Source organism: Pan troglodytes, chromosome 5 (assembly GCF_028858775.2).
Source record: "Pan troglodytes isolate AG18354 chromosome 5, NHGRI_mPanTro3-v2.0_pri, whole genome shotgun sequence".
Taxonomy (NCBI): domain Eukaryota; kingdom Metazoa; phylum Chordata; class Mammalia; order Primates; family Hominidae; genus Pan; species Pan troglodytes.
Window position 1 is genome coordinate 167,735,544 of NC_072403.2, and position 12,528 is coordinate 167,748,071.

The window sequence follows — 12,528 nt, forward strand, 5'->3', positions numbered from 1 at the left end:
TTTTAAGTAACTCCTGAAAGGATATAGAGGATGTTTATGGATTTAGTCACTTATTCATCCCACAAAAATGTTTAAGTACCTAAAATGTGTGAGGTGTAAGGTGTTAAGACCTAGGTGCAATCCCTGTCCTCAACAAACTTTTTGATTGGTGAAAATACAATTCATAAGATAGAGATTGTAATGAAACATGGAATTTCAATAACCAAAAAAACGAACAAGGCATTGAGAAACACAGAACCTAGCTCAGGACATAACACTAGGATGTTATTTAAGGTAAGATTCGATGGGAGCTAAAATTACACAGTCCAGTTGCATTTTGTCCCAGTAGCTGGCAGGACTATTATAAATCCAGAGAAAAAAGCAGAGCTTAAAAATTTATGATCTGTCGGCCCAATCTCCAGTAGAGTGGCTTTTTTTTTGTTTGTTTTTGTTCACACAATCATATAATACTTTTTGGCACGTTTGAACATTAAAAATATTTTTGTGTTGTCAATTAACAACTTATGGTATAAATTTATGGGGTAGAAAGTGACATCATCATAATGGATGCAATGTGGAACCATTAAAGCAAGATAGTTGACATATCCACCAACTTCAATACTTAATGATTTTGTGGTGAGAACATTTGAAATTTACTCTCTTAGCAATTTTGAAGTGTACAATAGTCTATTATTAACTATATTCACCATGCTGTGCAATAGAACTCAAGGAAAAAGAATATACTCCTTGCATCTGAGATTTTGTGCCCTTTCATGATGTGCCCATCATCTCCTCATTCTTCCATCCCGCAGCCTCTGTAACCACCATTTTGCTCCCTGCTTCTATGAGTTTAATTATTTTAGATCCCACATATGAGTGCGAACATGTGTTATTTTTCTTTCTGTGCTTAATTTATTTCACTAGCATAGTGTTCTCCAGTTCCGTCTGCGTTGCCGTCAATTACAGATTGCCTTCATTTTTATGGCTGAATAATATTCCCATGTGTGTATGTACCACATTTTCTTTATCCTTCATCTATTGATGGCCACTTAGGTTGAATCCATAACTTGGCTATTGTAAATACAGCTGCAATTAATTTTTTAAAATTACATTCCTGGCTTCTTTGGAAATAGGAAAATCTGAACCATACAGCAACAATTTGCTTCATGATTTGGTCATCTAGGTTTGGGAAAGCACTACCCTGGATGGTCTCCCACAATAACCAGTTGATTTGTGGTGTGTTTGTGGAGTGGGTTCACATAATTGATATGTTCTCTATGAGCTCCAAGTGTTAACACTCTTGTTTTCCAAAAGTAACTTATGTTTATAGATCAGAGACATTCAAGTTGCATGGTTATCATTCTGTTGCAAAAATGTAAGACTAGGCCTTTATTGTTACCTGAGTGTAATGCTAAGCTACTGTCAACCAAAGTGAGTTGAGGGGTACCTGAAAAATATGCATGCATTATTTTTCTCTCAAAAGAAGAGGATCAATCTATTCCAACAACTACTATGTTGGTGCAAAAGTAATTGCGGTTTTTGCCATTACTTTCAATGGCAAACCCGCAATTACTTTTGCACCAATCTTAATAAATGAACAAGTACTTCAAATTCCAGAGTTATGCAACACCTGGCATGGCAAGTCACATAAAGTGTAGTAATGACAAAAACCACCATTTACGGAGCATATATAGTGCATCCAGGCATTGCATTTCATGCTTTATCTACATTTTCTTATTTAATCTCCATAACAAACATATGTGGCCAAAGTTATTATTGTCACTCGACCAGCAAAGAACCTGGGGCTCAGGCAGAGATTTGGCAACTTGCCTGAGGTTGCCAAACTGGTAAACGGGCAAAGCTGGAATTCAATTCTAGGTCTGTTTGACACCAAAATCTGAGTTCTCAGTTACTGGACTATTCCATTTACGAAATCAAAGGTCTCAACACAAAACTATACTGCACACAAACAAACTATACACGTACATATGCATACACTCATCTACTGTTGATGCTTGAATAATGTGAGGCTTAGGGACACTGCTCCCCAACACAGTGAGAAACGCCAGTATAACTTTTGACTTCCCCATAAACTTAACTACTAACTGCCTAATATTGACCAGAAATCTTACCCATACCATAAAACAGTCGATTAACACACACATTGTATGTTATATGTATTACATTCTGTATTCCCATAAAAAGTAAGCTAGAGAAAAGAAAATGTTATTAAGCAAATTGTAAGGAATAGAAAATATATTTACCATTCATTAAGTGGAAGTGGATCATCGTAAAGTTCTTCATCCTCGTCATCTTCACGTTGAGTGGGGAGAGGAGGGGTGAGGGAAGGGGTTCATCTTGCTGTCTCAGGAGTGGCAGAGGTGGAAGAAAATCCATGTATAAGTGGACCTCTGCAGTTCAAACCCATATTGCTCAAGGGTAAACTGTATATACACAATACACATACACACACAATAGATATTCTGTGCCCAATATTTTAACAATTATGACAAACACATCTTGTCTGAAGTCTTTTTCAGAGCTGTGTTTGATGAGATATTGTGAAGTAAGTGGATTTACTGGATTCTAGCTACAAAGAGCTCGACAATCTACAGGACCATAATAATGGGAAAAGGTCAAACTGTTTAGAAGACAGTATTGAGAAAGCTGATTCATTGTATTGATATTGAGAATAATAAAAATACCTATAGAAATGCAGATTAAAATAATAATGATACAACACTTAACAGCTATTCTATTGGCAATATTAGAAAGCTGGAAAAAGCCAAGTGTTGGTAAGCATGTGGAAATACAGCAGCGGTTCTCAGCCTTATTTGCAAATTAGAATCACCCAGGGAACTTTAAATAATACTGCTGTGTCTAGTCTGCTCCCAGAAAGTCTGGCTTAATGAGCCTGGTTTATAGCCTAGGTGACTGGATTTTTAAAATCTCCCCAAGTGAGCCTAACATGCAGCCAGGCTTTAGCACCACCAAGATAGAAAAGCTGTCATGGTTACCAGTGCCCTTGTAGCCATTCTCGAGAACAACTGGCTGTACTTGAATTATATTTATGTATACCACATGATCCAACAATCTTGATCCTGAAGATACATCCCAGAGGAATTCTCACAATGATCCCGAAAATACATGTGTATACAAGGATGTTCATCCTATTGTTACTCACAGTAACAGGACTGCAGACAATCTGTTTGTCCATCAAGGGGGTGAATAAATGGCCAAGTGGACAATTTAGGCAGGAGGCTGGATACAAGAGCCTGGCATACAGGGGAGATGTCTGGGTATAAGTTAGAGGGTCACGAACATATAGATGACATTTAAAGTCACAAGACCTAATGAGATCACTTAGAATGTAGATGGGTAGATGAGGCAAAGGCCAAATCTTAGATATTCCTACATGTATGGATATGGTATAGAAAGAAGGAGCCAGCAGAGGAGATGAAGATGGAGTGGCTGGTGAAGAGGAGGAAGACAGGTGGAAATGCAGTGTCAGGAGAACCCTGACAATTGAGGAGTGGTCATCTCTGTCACCTGATGCTGAGAAGTCAAGCAAACTCTGACTCTGGTGAGAAATAGATTTTGGCGATCTTGATAAGAGCTGTTTCAGTTTCATGGTGGGGACAAAGGGCCAATTAAAATAGATTTTTGAAGAGAATGGGAGGTAGGGAAGAGAAAGGAGTGAGTGTAGTGAGTCCTTTTGGGGAATTTTGTATGAGCATAAAAGAAAAGTGGGATGATATCCCAAAATCTAGAGGAAGATGTGGGGCAGGGTGAGTGTTGCTTTAAAAGATGGCTAGTAGGAATATGTGACTGACCGTCCTGGGGAAGGATCTAGTAAAGATGATTTGATTGATGTTGCAGGAGAAAAAGGAAGCAAGGTCATGGGAGAGGTGCAAGGAAGTGGATTCCAGGCACACATTTAGGGCAGGGGATGTGGCAGAAGATGCAAGTCTGTTGGTGGAATTGGGGATGAGAAATGTTTCTTTTTTTCCGTAAGTATGAAATACAGCCATCAGCCGAAAATGAGAGGTGTAGGAGATGTTGGAGATTGGATAAGAGAAGAAGTTGTGAAACAGTCACTTAATTTACAAGAGAACTGTTGTTGTTGGCTGGATCATTCCTGTCATGACTGACGTCAGTTTAGATGCTATTTTCCTAAGAAATCTCTTAGCTGCCCTAATAGTCAGAACGTCCCCTATCCGAGCCCTTACACATCATGTTGTCATGGATGTTTATTTGCTTCTGTGTTCTTTCTTATCACTTCCTATGACAGAGTTTGGGTTTAGAGTTAGAAACCCAGTGCCTGGCACAGTGTTCTCCACATATATTTAATTGTTAAGTGAATTGTTGTGCATGTATGGAAAGAGTATGTGTCAACAGAGTGATACCTATTTTAAAGCATACAGGATTATTTTCAGTGAAGTCTGAAAGTGCCCTCTTGCGGATGCAAGTAAATCAAGGCTAAGTATTTAATATTCAACAATACTATCATCTTGATTCAAGATTTAAGTATCATTCCTCCTAGAATAATCCCACATACTGTTTTCAAATAATTGTAGCAATAATTGCATATAAACAGATATATACCTTTAAAATTCAGAGAGCTAGTATTGGGGAAATGACTCACAAGGATGCAATCTTCCCAGTCCAAATTTTGTAGGATAAAATCTCAGCAAAACCAATGCCTCTTAGCATTTTAAGTCAATGAGATCACATTTAGAGTGAAATGTGTTCAGAAATATATTACCTCGTCCTAAACCTCTATGGGCTCCATATACTCTTGATTTAGACTGCAATTTTTTCCAATAAGCTACATCCGGATTTGGAGGAATACATTTTCATTATATGTACCAGCTAATCCTTTAATAACTGAAACCAGTGTGGGTAGCTGACACTTAGATGCCCTCAAAATTACTTTGCTCAAATGTTGGCTGTAAAACTATGTAGCTCTATGCATGAGATATACAGGAAAAAATGTTTTTACAAACCTGGATCTGTCATAAACAGTATCTTCAGGTCCTACTCTCTTCACACCAGAGATAATTTTTTAGCTGTTGAAAAATATTCCAAATCACTTTCTAGGTAACGAAGATACAGTAAATTAAACATTTGTCGTTTGGGGCTTAGAATCATGTGATTATAGCTAAAAAGGCCTGACTTCTTTAAGTTAAAACATGGTTGTCTTCCCTTCCTTCCTCCCTTCCTCCTTCGGTATCTCCCTGTCCACCTCCCTCCCTCTCTTCTTTCCTTCCTTTCTCCTTTCCTTCCTTTCTCTGTCCCTCCCTCTCTCCCTTTCTTGCTCCCTTTCCCTATCCTCTCTTCCTCTCTTTTCTTCCTTATTATCTTTATTTATTGTAATTATATATGTGTGTATATATCTATATCTATCTATATCTATATATCTATCTATATCTATATATCTATCTATATCTATATCTGTATCTATATATAGTTTTTTTTTTCTTTTTTTTTGAGATGGAGTCTCGCTCTGCCTCCCAGGCTGGAGTGCAGTGGTGTGATCTTGGCTCACTGCAACCTTCACCTCCCAGGTTAAAGCGATTCTCATGCCTCAGCTTCCCAAGTAGCTGGGATGACAGGCGTGCTGCACCACGTGTGGCTAATTTTTGTATTTTGGTAGAACTGTGTTGGCCAGGCTAGTCTCCAACTCCTGACCTCAAGTGATCCCTCCTCCTTGGCCTCCCAAAGAGTTGGGATTATAGGTGTGAGCCACCGCATCTGGCCTTATTATCTTTCTTTTAAACAACTATTTATCAAGGTTCTACTCTGCACCAGGAACTGGGGATATAAAAACAAACAATGACTTGATCGTTACATAGTCTATGCAAGTAACAAAATATCACATGTACCCCATAAATATGTAAAATATTATGTGTCAAAAAATTACAAAAAGAAATGAAAGACACTGCAGTGGGAGCGAAATTACATGAATGAATAAAACACTGAGTGATAAGCGCCAAAAGAGATAAGTAAACATTGTCTAAGAGAACAACGGGTTAAGGAATTCATGTTTTTGAGAATAAATGCCAAGAGCTTAGTGGCATGTCAGAAAAGTCTTTAAGGAGAGAGTCACATTTCAGTTAGACTAGTCGATAAGTAAACTAGATTACAAAAGTTGGTTTAAAGAATTTCAAGGAAAATTTTGATGGGATACAATTGTGTTGTTTATTTTCCAAATATGTGAAGTTTTTGAAGATATTTTATCATTATCAATTTCTAATTTAATTCTATTATGATTAGAGATCTTGAAATGTATTAAAACTTGCTTTACAGTCCAGCATATGGTCTATCTTGGTGAAAGTACATGTTCACCTGTAAATAAAGTGTAGCATGAAATTGTTGGATGTATTGTACTGTGAAAGTCAATTATGTCATTGTGGTTCATAGTGACTTTCAGATCTTCTGAATTTTTTTCTCAGTTGTCAATTACCTAGAGAGGTGGTGTTTAAAATCTCCCTCCATGACTGTTGATGTTTCTATTTGTTTGTTTAATTCTGTCAACTTTTACGTCATATATTTTGAAGCTCTGTTATTGAACACATATACTTACGATTGTTTTCGTTATGAATCATTTTGAAATGTCTTTTATCTGTTTTAAAATATCTCTCTTATCTTTGATAACAATCTTTGTCATGAAGTGTACTTTATCTCATATTAATATGTCCATGGCATCCTCTTCACAATGATTCCATAGTGTATGTTTTTCACCCTTTTACTATCAACCTGTTTCTGTCTTTATATTTAAAGCACTTTAGCTGCAAATGAAAGGATTGTATTCTTTTGTTATGGCTGAATAGTATTTCATTGTGTGTATATACCAAATTTTCTTTATCCACTCATTTGTTGTCAAACACCTAAATGGATTCCATATCTTGGCTATTTTGAACAGTGCCACAATAAACATGGGGTGCAGATGACTCTTCAACATATTGATGTCCTTTTTTTTTGGAAAAATTCCTAGTAGTGGAATTGCTGGATCGTATGGTAGTTCTATTTGCAGATTTTTGAGGAACCTCCATACTGTCATCCACAGTGGCTCTACTAGTTTACATTCCCAACAACAGCCTTTATTGTGCTGGGGGCACTTTGCTTCTATATCCAATGTATTAAGAGTTGTTATAAAGGAATATTAAATTTTGTCAAATGCTTTTTCTGCACCTATTGATATGATGATTTGGTTTTTGTCCTTCATTCTGTTGATGTAATGTATTATGTCTATTGACATGCCTGTGCTGAATCATTCTTGTATTCCTGGGATAAATCCCATTCAATCCTGGTATATTAACTTTTTGATTGCTGTTGAGTTTGGTTTGCTAGTATTCATTGAGGATTTGTGTGTCTATGTTCATCAGGAATATTTGCTTATAGTTTCTTTTTGTGTTGTGTCCTTGTCCGGTTTTTGTATCAGTGTTACCCTGGCCCTGTAAAATGAGTTTGAAAAAATTCCCTTCACTTCAGTTTTTGGGATATTCTGAGAAGGATTGGTATTAATTCTTTTTTGAAGGTTTGATAGAATTCGGTAACGAAGCCATTGGTCCTGAATTTTCCTTTGTTGGGAGACATTTTATTAATGATTTAATCTAGTGACTTGTTATTAGTCTGGTTAGGTTTTATGTTTCTTTTGGAATCAATCTTAGTGAGTTTTATTTCTCCAGAAATTCATACATTTTCTCTAGGTTTTTCAAAGTTATTGTTGTATAGTTGTTCATAATAGTCTCTAATAATCTTTTGTATTTCTGTGGTATCTGTTGTGACATCTGCTTTATTATTTCTCATTTTATTTATTTGGGCCTTTGTTTTTTCTTAGTCTAGCTAATTGTTCATCAATTTCGTTTATCTTTTCAAAAAATCAACTTTTTATTGATTTTTGTGTTTTACTAGACTCAATTTCATTTATTTCTGTTTTGATATTTATTGTTTCTTTTCTTCTAGTAATTTGGGATTTGGCATGTTCTTACTTTTCTAGTTTCTTAAGTTGCATTGTTATATTATTTATTTAAAATCTTTTTAGTTTTTTTGATATAGACATTTATTGCTGTAAACTTGCCTCTAGATACTGCTTTTCCTGTGTCCCATAGGCTTTGATATGTTGTGTTTCCGTTTTTATTTCTTTCAAAAAATTTACATTTTATTCTTAATTTATTTCTTTATCCATTCATCATTCAGGAGCATGTTGTTTACTACATAATTTCTATATATTTGTATATTATTGAATATTCCTATTGTTATTGATTTCTAGTTTTATTCTATTGTGATCAGGTAAGACCCTTGTTAGGATTCTGGTTTTTAAGAAGATGGTAAGAGGCTTGTTTTGTGTCCTTAACATATGGTCAGTCCTGGAGGATGTTACATGTGCTGTAAATTCCCCTTAAATCTAATAAAATTTCCTGTTTATATCTGTGTGTTCTGGTGTTGGGTGCATATATAATAGTTGTTATATTATCTTGCTGAATTAGTACATTTGTTATTATATGATGTCCTTCTTTGTCTCCTTTTATAGCTTTTGATTTGAATTCTGTTTTGTCTAATATAAGTATAGCTGTTCCTGCTCACTTTTGCTTTAGTTTGCATGGACTGTCTTTTTCTATCCCTTCATGTTCAACCTACCTATGTGCGTCTTTACAGGTTAGGTGAGTTTATTTTGGCAGCATATAGTTGGGTCCTCTTTTTTGAATCCATTCAGCCAGTCTATATCTTTTAAATGGGGAATTTAATTTACTTATATCTAGGGTTATTATTGACAGGTGAGGACTTACTCCTATCATATTGATTTTTTCTGGTTGTGTTATATATCTTTTGTTTCTTATTTTCTCTCTTGTTTATTTTTTTGTTGGTTGTTTTCTGTAGTGATAAAGTTTGATTCCTTTCTTTCTCCTTTGTGTCTCAGACTACCAGTGAGTTTTATAGTTTCATATGGTTTTGTGATGGTGGCTGTAGTCTTTTCATTTCCAGATGTAAGACTCACTTGGAGTTTTCTTGTAAGACCATTCTAGTGGTGATGAATTCTGTTAGTTTTTGTTTGTTGGAAAAAGATGATATTTCTCTTTCACTTCTGAAGAATAGCTTTGCTAGGTGTAATATACCTGGCTGGCAGTTTTTTTCTTTCAGTTCTTGAATAGGTCATCCCTTTCTCTCCTGGCCAGTAAGGTTTCTGCTGCTAAATCTGTTGCTAGTCTTATGAAGATTCCCTTCTATGTGACTTGACACTTTTCTCTTGCTGCTTTGAGAACCCTTTCTATGTCTTTGACTTTTGACAATTTGAATATAATGTGGTTGGTAGAAGATTTGCTTGGGTTGAATCTACCTGGGGTTCTTTGAGCTTCCTGGACCTGGATGTTCATCTCTCTCCCATGACTTGAAGTTTTCAGCTATTATTTTATTAAAACGTTTTCTGCATTTTTTCTTCTCTTCTCCTTCTGTAATGCCCATACAGCAAATATTTGCTTAATGGTGTCCCATAAATCCTGTAGATTCTCTTCATTTTCTTCTTTCTTTCTTTTCCTTTCTTTTTCTTCTTTCTTTTCCTTTCTTTTTCTCCTTCCTTCCGTCCTTTCTCTCTTTCTTTCTTTCTCTCTTTCTTTCTCTTTCCTTCTTTCTTTCTGCCTGTCTCTCTCTCATTCCCTTTCTCTCTCCCCCTTCCCTTCCCTCCCCTTCCCTTCCCTCCCCGTCCCTCCCCTTCCCTCCCCGTCCCTCCCCTTCCCTTCCCCTCCCTCCCCTTCCCTTTCCCCTTCCCTTCCCTTCCCTTCCTTTTCCTGTATTACAAATCACCTGTCTTCAAATTCAGAAATTCTTTCTTTTGCTTGGTCTAGTCTGTTATCAAAGCTATCTATTATATATTTTTTATTTCATTCATTGACTCTTTCAGCTATATGATTTCTGTTAGGTTCTTTTAAATCATATTTATCTCCTTACTGAATTTCTCATTTAAATAGTGAATTATTTTCCTGATTTCATTTAATTGTCTATCTGTATTATCTTGTATTTCACCAAGTTTACTTAAGATTATTATTTTGAATTCTTTTTCTGGAATTTCACATATTTTCTTATGATTAGGGTCTGTTCTAGAGAATTGTGTTCCTTTGGAAGTGTCATGTTTTCTTGCTTTTGTATGCTTGATGTGTCTCTGTGATGATTTCTATACATCAGGTGGAAAAATCACCGCTTTCAATTTTATAAAGTAGATTTCCTAGGAAAAGATTTACTTGTATGAATAGATCTTGGATGTCAGTTTGATGGGCTATGTTGGGTTTGGCTCTAGGTGAATGCAATAGCATTGTCTTTGTGTAGTTTCTTTAGCTATAATTCATGTTAGTGATGTTTGTGAGTGATCCAGTGGTGTAGGCTGAGACAGTTTGGTGCAGCTTTGCTGGAGTTGGGCTTTCTAGGCAGTTTTAAAGGTTGGGGGCATGTGCATGCACATCATGAGTCTGCCAACTTGAGGTTAGGATTAAGAGGATAGGTCTATTACTATGGCCAGGAGCATGAGCATGCAGTTAATTGGCCATCCTGGGGCTGTGCTTGCCAGGAGCAGCCTGCTCTGGGCTGTTTCTTGGGCCCAGAATTCCAGCATACAATCTCTCAGCAGATCTGGGGACATGTCTGCTGGGTAGTGGTGCCAGGGAAGTGGCAGGGCTATTACTCAGGACTGGGACCTGGCTGCATGGCTTCTTCACTAGCATGTCTGTGTGTCTGCTGGGGTTTTCCCACATGGCTGCTTCTCAGGCCTGCATGCAGTTACACAGCTGCTTGGTCAACCAGCACATCTGCTCAGCTTTCATGTGGTGGATAAGCGGAAAAAAAGCAAAGGAAGCACAAGTCAAACTTCAGAAAGAAGCATGAAAGAAATTCAACTATAATGGCTATTCCTTCAAAACTAATCTGTCATTTAACATTACATATAATAGATGATGTGCTTGAATTTATGGCTACCATCTTACTATTTGTTTTTGCTTTCCTATATAATTTTTGTTATTCTTTTGTTCCTTTCTTGATATCTTTGGGATTAAATAAGTGCTTTTTAGAACTTTAATTTGTCAGATAGCTTTTGAAAAGGCTATACCTCTTTAGATTATTTTTAGTTTTTGCTGTAGAGATTACAATAAACATTCTTAACTTTTCACAGACCTTTAGAGTCAATATTGCAGTACTTCATGCCAGATATGTGAAACTTGGAAATGCATAAATTCATTTATCCCATCACTGTCCTTTTTGTTAGATTGTTTCACATTTATTACATTTATGTATGAATATCATAATTCAATGATAAAGTTTTTAAGTAAGTCATATATATTTTAAAGAGATTAAGAGGAAAAGTTGTAATTAATATTTACTCATCGGTTTATCCTTTCTAGCACTCTTTTTTTTTCCCCCAAAATGTAACTTTCCTTCCTTTCACTTCAGCCTGAGTAACTTTATTTTCCATTTGTTTATAGTTCAGGCTGTCACTGATGAGTTCTCCTAATCCTAATTTATCTTAAAATGTCTTTATTTTTCTTTCATTCATAAAGGACTTTTTGGGGCATATAATTTTGGGTTGATAGCCTCTCCTCTACTTGCCCCACCATTGTGGATGTAAAGTGGTATTTCTTTGTGGCTTTAGATTGCATTTTCCTAATAACAAATGATATTGAGCATCTTTTGGTGTGCTTTTGGTCATCCATATAACTTTTTTTGTTAAATTTCTATTCTAAATGTTTTATTTTTAGCCAATTTTAAGTTGGGTTATTTGTCTTATTATTGAAGTGTAAGAGTTATTTATATATTCTGGATACAAGTCTCTTCTCAGATATATAATTTGCAAATATTTCTCCCAGTCTGTGGCTTTCTTTTCTTTCTTAATAGTACTTTTTAAAGTGCAATCTTTTTTTGTTTTTATTTTACTTTAAGTTCCAGGATACAAGTACAGAATGGGTAGGTTTGTTACATAGGTATACCTGTGCCATGGTGGTTTGCTGCACCTATCAACCCATCATCTAGGTTTTAAGCCCCACATGCACTGGCTATTTCTCCTAATGCTCTCCCTCCCCTCGCCCCCTACTCCTGACTGGCCCCGCTGTGTGTTGTTCCTCTCCCTGTGTCCATGTGTTCTCATTGTTCAACTCCCACTTATGAGTGAGAACATGCAGTGTTTGGTTTTCTGTTCCTATGTTAGTTTGCTGAGGATGATGACTTTCAGCTTCATCCATGTCCCTGCAAAGGACATGATCTGATTCCTTTTTATGGCTGCATAGTATTCCATGGTGTATATGTACCAAATTTTCTTTATCCAGTCTATCATTGATGGGCATTTTGGTTGGTTCCAAGTCTTTGCTATTGTAAATAGCACTGCAATAAAGATATGTATGCATGTGTCTTTATAGTAGAATGATTTATATTCTTCTGGGTACATACCCAGTAATAGGATTGCTGGGTCAAATGGTATTTCTGGTTCTAGATCTTTGAGGAATCACCACACTGTCTTCCACTAATTTACATTCCCACAAATAGTGTAAAAGCCTTCCTATTTCCCCACAG